The sequence below is a fragment of the Haliotis rubra genome, unplaced genomic scaffold (genome assembly GCF_003918875.1).
Source record: "Haliotis rubra isolate DU_JTF1 unplaced genomic scaffold, ASM391887v1 Scf298, whole genome shotgun sequence".
Taxonomy (NCBI): domain Eukaryota; kingdom Metazoa; phylum Mollusca; class Gastropoda; order Lepetellida; family Haliotidae; genus Haliotis; species Haliotis rubra.
Window position 1 is genome coordinate 714694 of NW_025766966.1, and position 8229 is coordinate 722922.

The 8229-nt window shown below is 40.0% G+C and overlaps 1 long non-coding RNA gene across 1 annotated transcript; it reads right to left on the reverse strand.

Moving 5' to 3' along the window:
- Nucleotides 1-6283: 6283 nt before the first annotated feature.
- Nucleotides 6284-7458, reverse strand: LOC124282306. Its single transcript, XR_006900123.1, has 2 exons — nucleotides 7291-7458; nucleotides 6284-7162 (listed from the first exon to the last, which is right to left on the reverse strand). It is a non-coding gene; the product is annotated as an uncharacterized LOC124282306 (long non-coding RNA).
- Nucleotides 7459-8229: the final 771 nt, after the last annotated feature.

Consider the following 8229-nt stretch of genomic DNA (forward strand, 5'->3'; position numbering starts at 1 on the left):
TCTGACACTAACAGTGATGATGCAGTCTGACACTAACAGCGGTGATGCAGTCCGACACAAGCCAACACTCACTAGGTAACAGAGAGCTATTAACTCTCAGTTTGTGTTCCTGTCTATGGCCAAGACCTGCTGAGTAGCACATCAGGCCAACCATATGTGGTCTCTTTTACTAAATGAAGTCTCCAGTCCTGACACTTCCAGACGACCTAATGCCTGCGGTGGAACTAAACCAGTCGAGCCTCCTCCATATTTCCAGTCTCCTGCTAATCCCAGTTCATTTCACTTATGGTGGTCATCCAGACATCATAATATCTGACCTGAAGGCACCATGGACTTAGTCATGACTCGTCTGGGATGGATCAGATGAAAACTGACCATCATGCATTCGTCTTTACATAGGGTCATGGACATCATATGAAAATTGCCCATTCAATCAGTAACTATAATCTCCAAAGACAAAGAGCTCTTTTTGGTATGACCTGCTAATGAAATCGTCTGAAGGGCAATACCATCCAGCAAATTACTTGTACAATCACCAGAAGGTCAAGCTGAAACAAGATGGCCAACGACCCTTTTAGGTGCTCACTAAGTCTTATACGTGATGAAGAAGCACTTTCCCTAATGGCCTAACACAAACCTTATTACACATGTCAAGGCAAATTACTGGACCTTCCAGGAAGCACCAAGCCATCCAAACCCACTTGACTTGTGGTTAGTGTATAATTGGCAGAATAGCAGACGAGGTTGTCCCAGAAAAGCTAATATGGACATCGACCTCCTGATCCCCCTGGACAGAGCAGCCAGCTAATCAATCAGTTATTGATATTTCCTATATGATACCTTGCTGTTTTCCAAAATCCATTAAATATAGAAGGTATTAAATCATTCAGACATGTTGAAGGGGATATGTGAGCTGCTTGGTATCATGACCTATTGTAAGTGTCTGTAGACTGGTCAGGCAACACTATTGCTACCTGAAACTAGTGTCCATGACAACTTCGTCCATTTTCAGAGCAGTCTTGTAACCCAGTGTTTAATGCATTCCCCATAACTCCAAAGTCCCAGGTTTGATTCTCCACACTGGTGCAATGTTTGAAGTCCATTTCTGGTGTCCCATGCCACGAGTATAGCATTAAGTTAAACAGTGTGCTAATAGATCACTTGGAAAGCTTCAAGCACTAACAATCGGATGATAATCCTCGTGAGATGTAAGACATTATCCAGATGGTAGCTTGTTCAGATAACAACATGAGATTTTGTTTTATATTTTGTTATCTTTCGTTGAAACCAGAGAATCAGGAAATGTTACCATAGTTCCAGTTGTACCTCAGCAGAATCAATTTTATAAAGAAAATCATGATCTTTGTTTCAACATTAAAATCAAATGTCATTTTGGGGTATTGAATGAAGTTGAATAATATTCCTTCATTGTTTCAAACCTATTTAATATTCTCCCATCATTTACTGATTCAGAAATGTAGCCTGTCATAAACCAAATACTAAAAGTTTGGAAAATGGATGCTCATGTATGCAGTTTCTAATAGTGAGTGAGTTTAGTTTTATGCTGCTTTTAGCAATATTCCAGCAATATCAAGGCGGGGGACACCAGGAATGGGCTTCACACATTGTATCCATGTGGGAATCGAACCTGGGTCTTCAGCGTGACGAGCGGACGCTTTAACCACTAGGCTACCCCACCGCCCCTATTTTCTAAGAAAATCGACATACAAATACACATGTTTGCAGTTACATTACACAGCATCACTTTGAACTTTCCCAAAACATATAGTCACATGCTGTGTTCTAACCATGATGGGGCAGTGGGAAAGCCTTGTACGTTGAAAACCTGGGTTCAGTTCCCACATGGGTACTATGCGTAAAGCTCATTTCAGGTGTCCCCCTCTGTGATGCTGGAATAGTTCTAAAAGTGGCATAAAACCATACTCACTCACTCCAACTACAATACTGTTCAAATTCAAAGTCTTAGTGATATATCTAGATATGTTAGAATAACATTGATACATCTTCCAGTTTTCCCAGTACCAGACAGAACAAGGGAAAATATTTGGGAGTATTCCAGGTAATTATAACATCAAAGTCAGTTCATCACACATACCTAAGACAGGTATTTAGATTGACAGGACTGCATAAACAAGTCATTGATAACTTTATCATTTTAAAGAGGAACAATTGTGGGTGTGTTTCATTTCATTTTAAAGCCAGACCAACTTTATTTCTTGTTTTAAGGATTTATGTCCTCAGAAAACCTGAAGGCAGGAGGGAAATATTTTTAAAAAAGGATCACCAGTCAAACCCAAAACCCACAGTTTACATGTTAACTCTTTTGGATTGTTCATATCAACTAAAAATAAGTTGAGTGAGTTTAGGTTTCACACTGATTTCAAGGGGGCAGTGGGGTAGCCTAGCGGTTAAAGCAGTCGCTCGTTATGCCGACGACCCGGGTTCAATTCCCTGCATAGGTACAACATGTGGAGCCCATTTCTGGTGTCCCCTACCATGATATTGCTCGAATATTGCTAAAAGTGGCGTTAAACTAAAGTCACTCACTCACTGATTTCCAGAGTATTTCACTTATACCACATTAACATTAAGATTGTATTTGTTGAGCAAGAAAAATTAATGTTTATTTTTTTCCTTATTCTTTAAAAAATATGACTGGCGGATCCGTAAAACAAGAAATATAATTGGTCCGGTCTAAAATAACGAGGCACAAAGTTGCTAAGGTATTGGTCCTGTTACATCTCATATGCACAGTATCTGTATGTGAGATCCTCAGAATCTGCCAATACCTGAAGAAAGATTTCCTAGAATTTGATACAAAGTGTAATATTATTTGGTAGTAGTTCCTAACACGATTGATTGCTTTCCTCAGAGCCCCAAGGGTATTAAATAGGGAAAATACTTAAACAGTGCTTTTGCATTATTCATGGTGTAGATGATTAGAAGACAACACAAAAAGGTCACACAATTGTCCCTGCTTAATGTAACAGAAGATTTTTTGTGTGTCGCTAGTTTGGAAAATTGATTTTTTTTCTTTAAAAACACTGGTTATATCAAAGAAAAATCTCAACAGCATAATAATCAATATAACAAGCTTTGATTTGTGTTATTGAGAAAGAAATAGATTTGAATAAAAAGCCTCTCCATAATGCAGGAGAAGTCTTAAGAGTTTCTCATGGCGTTTATTGGTCTTTGATTCAGTTTTCATGGACATCCCTGATTGGTCGAAATCCATCATCAGAAGACAGGAGGAAATCTTAAGATCCAAATTTCAATTAACTTTTTATCTGTGCAACATCAAACAAGACACTCTCACCAAATCAGGCTTCGTTGTGATCATAATGATATAAATGGACCAATCAGCCGCCTCTGGCAGTCGACCAATAGGCAAGAAGAACCATCACAAATTGCATTTACGTATATCATGACAAATTACGTACAAAAATCAGTGGAGTGTGCAAGATCTCAGTTCACTTAGTGGTTCAGCGAGATCTGGTAATTGGATCAGATCGACCAATAGTGTTTTACATTCGGAATGAACTGCAGATCATTGTCCACAATCCCGGCTTACAGGGAACTAAATACTGCCCTTATAATGGACAAGGTATCATGCTTTTCTTTCCTGCATGAAGTTACTAAAAACCAACTCTCTATGGAAACATTGGCACTCCACTCTATTCCTCACATTTATTGTGTTTGCCGTCTCATCACTACTTAAATCTAGCAGTACGCATGTTTGGCAGGTCAGTGGGTGCGCACATGAAAGTTTCAGTAGTGACAATAAAATGTAGTGAAATTATTTTCAAAAAATTAGTCCTCTTAGTTTTGAAGTCTGAGAAACTTAGTGTTGGTGTTACAGTTAAATTTATAGAATAATCTTCGGATTTTTGTTTCACTTTTGTTTGTTAACATACTCAACAATATTCCAGCTATATGATGGCAGCTTGTATGTACCAGACAATGCATGGGTTGTTGCAATGAGTGAATGAGCGAGTATGGTTTTACACCATCCAGCAATATAACGATGGGGGACAGCAGAAATGGACTTCACACATTGTACCCATGTGGGGAATCAAACCCGGATTTCAGGACGATGATAGATATTATGAGCAGCAACAGCAACAAAATGCCATAGTTCTCATTAGACCATTCTAGTCACAAGTTACGATGATGATCAATAGAAAACTGAGTCATGATTACTAATGGACACCTTACATTATGGGTCTCGCTTGAACTAAGGAAGTAGCACCAATTCTAATGCTCATGCCGTCATGCAGGTTAGCTACTCATGTAGAAGTGCATCATGACTTCCGAGAATATTTTTACTCCAGCCAAGTTTAGAATTCAAACTAACTTCACACATATAAACTTCCAGCTGCATGGGAGCTGTGTTTAGCATGCTTTTAAATATATTCACACGTCATGCTGAGGTGTTCGATTCCCCACATGGATACAATGCGTGAGGCCTCTTACTCATGTCCCCTGCAAGGACGTTGCAGGAATATTTCTAAAAGCAGTGTAAATCCCAACTCACTCACTCACTCAAGTTGTATGCTTGACGTATCTTCTCTTGTAATACAACTGACCCAAGATGTCAAAGGTAAAACAACAAATTCAACAAACAAATGTATTTTCTATTCTGACATATAACAAATATATGTCTGCACATACATTTCATTTAGGGACAGCCAATGACACATAAGCAGATTCTTTAAACATAAAATGAAATATCAATCAGAAATATGTCCCCTGTTGGCTTCTTGGCGGAAGGGGAGAACTACCGGGGTCAAAGGGGCCATTTCATACAGTCTTATAATCAAGGATCACATCATGATCATGCTGTTTCAACATTTATTTTCACTGTCCTGTCCAAATAGACAACAATTTTTGATAAATAACAGTAAACTCTCCAGAGAGCAGTCTCGATTAAGTGATAAAGGAGCATTTATGGAAGTAAACAGTTTAAAGATTCTGCCCCATCTCAGTGTTTGTCCACAGATGAAATCCACCATCAATTATTGATCGAGGGACAATCAAAGATTTCCTGCCAACACCGAGAGCAAACACACCAATACCAAGCACAAGTGTTGACCCATACAACTAGCTCTTGTCGCTGTCCTACCATAAACTGGGACAACCCTGTAGATATATACAAGATTGTGCATATGTCTCATCCTGTTTCAAAGCCAAACAAACACTGCGTGATCCTCTAACCCATAACTTGCCGTAAACGGAGCATACCTATTGAGAGGGGGCCTCTTCAGCAAACACACTGCTTCACTATTGGTGAAAAGGCTTGTCTATACAGACAGGTTGTATTACTGCAATCAGCCGGCCCTTTCCACTGTTGAATAAAGTGTATGGTAATTACCTGACAAGTTCTTAGAACATACTTTAAATAGGCCGGGAGGTACACGAAGAACTTTTTAAAAATCACGAAGGTTTGTGTGTAAAAAACCCACAAGCTCATGTGGATTTACTGACTCACCTGCGTATGACATGACTTAGTGTGAGTGAGTGGGTTGGTGGGTTGGAGACAAGAGAGGAGAAGAGAGAAAAAGAGACTAAGAGATAGAGACTAAGAGAGAAAAAGACTAAGAGAGGGAGAGAAAGGGAGAGTGAGGAAAAAGAAAGAAAGAAGAAAGAGAGAAGGGGAGGAAAAAGAAAGAAAGAAAGAGAGAGACTAAGAGATAGAGACTAAGAGAGGAGAAAGAGAGAGAGAGGTGGAAAAAGAAAGAAGAACGATAGAGAGGGTGGAGGAAAAAGAAAGATAGATAGAGAGAGGAGAGAGAGAGACAGAGAGATGTGTTGAGGGATGATGTATCGACATGGTTGGCATAACTTGGCAAAGAGGGCTGTGTTGTGTCAGTAGCCCCATAGTCTCTGTCAGTTAGGTGTGATGGGCACGTGTGCAAATATAGTTATTCTATATTGCATAATATGGTTACCATGAGCTATGAGAGAGAGAGAAGGCGATATATGGACACAAACAGACAGACAGACAGACAGACAGACAGACAGACAGGCAGGCAGACACTTGGTACAGCCAGTAAGCATGGATATGATGTTGCTAAACAAGGTCCATCATCTAAGCCCTTCTTGGATCCTGAGACCATATAATAGAGACTTATGTGGTCTCTGTTGGATCTAAGCCTACAAAAGCAGATCCTGGTGCACCTAAAGGCCTCAACTCTGCACATGACTCTTGCACTTGAATCATCATTTTCTTCCACTTGCTCTTTGAGTAAAAGATAAGAAAATCGATGGTTTGTAAGATTTATTGTCAGTATAAGGAAGATGAAAAAATGATAATCATTTACAGAAATCTTTGGATCATTGTTGTTTTACCTGCCATTGTAAGATGTTTCAATGAATATCTCATCCACATTGACATATTCAAAAACATATTCGTCACCTAACATCTCACAACATGACAGCATAACTAACAACACACTTTTTAATACATCTTAGGAACACAGTACTTCCGACCTTCCTGAATTAATTATCGAAGAAGTAGACTCAGTGTGAGGCTGGGTCTCCATGACAACCAGAGAACAATCTCTGCCAACAAGTGAATATCAACATTCACACATGGAGCAAGTTCACACATACTTTAGTTCATTAAGTATTCTACCTTACTACAAAGAAATGGTCTCCTGCCTAATTATCCATCTCTGTCTACACAAAGCCATTTTCACACCCCCTCCAACTCCCATCCACTCATCACAGTCCTAACATTTAGCTACTGACCAAGCAGGGACATCTCAACCTATCTGTGTAGGGTTCCATAAACCCCTAACTCAATACCATTGACTTCCCCTGGTTGTAGAACCTACCCTACGTGTAACCCTTTAACTATAAGACCGATATATAGCTAACACGCTGTATAAAACAAGTCCCAAGTGACTGTGAAAAACTGAACCCATTGTATAACACCAAACCCATATGACAGTTATAAAGTAACTCCACTGTACAGCTCCTGTAAGGCTGACCCACTGTATAACACTGAACTCATATGACTGACTGTGACTCTAGACCCTAGTGTGTAACAATGGACCTATATGACTGTGACTCTAGACCCCAGTGTGTAACTATGGACCTATATGACTGTGACTCTAGACCCTAGTGTGTAACTATGGACCTATATGACTGTGACTCTAGACCCCAGCATGTAACTATGGACCTTTATGACTGTAATATGGCTACCCCAGCATGTAACTATGGTCCTTTATGACTGTAATAAGGCTACCCCAGTGTGTAACTATGGACCTATACGACTGTGATATGGCTACCCCAGCATGTAACTATGGTCCTTTATGACTGTGATATGGCTACCCCAGCATGTAACTATGGTCCTTTATGACTGTAATGGCTACCCCAGCATGTAACTATGGTCCTTTATGACTGTAATATGGCTACCCCAGCATGTAACTATGGTCCTATCTGACTGTATATGGCTACCCCAGCATGTAACTATGGTCCTTTACGACTGTAATATGGCTACCCCAGCATGTAACTATGGACCTTTATGACTGTGATATGGCTACCCCAGCATGTAACTATGGTCCTATATGACTGTGATATGGCTACCCCAGCATGTAACTATGGTCCTATATGACTGTGATATCCCCCAGCATGTAACTATGGTCCTTTATGACTGTATATGGCTACCCCAGCATGTAACTATGGACCTTTATATGACTGTAATATGGCTACCCCAGCATGTAACTATGGTCCTATATGACTGTAATATGGCTACCCCAGCATGTAACTATGGTCCTTTATGACTGTGATATGGCTACCCCAGCATGTAACTATGGTCCTATATGACTGTAATATGGCTACCCCAGCATGTAACTATGGTCCTATACGACTGTAATATGGCTACCCCAGCATGTAACTATGGACCTTTATGACTGTGATATGGCTACCCCAGCATGTAACTATGGTCCTATATGACTGTAATATGGCTACCCCAGCATGTAACTATGGTCCTATAGTATATGACTGTGATATGGCTACCCCAGCATGTAACTATGGTCCTTTATGACTGTAATATGGCTACCCCAGCATGTAACTATGGTCCTTTATGACTGTAATATGGCTACCCCAGCATGTAACTATGGTCCTTTATGACTGTAATATGGCTACCCCAGCATGTAACTATGGTCCTTTATGACTGTAATATGGCTACCCCAGCATGTAACT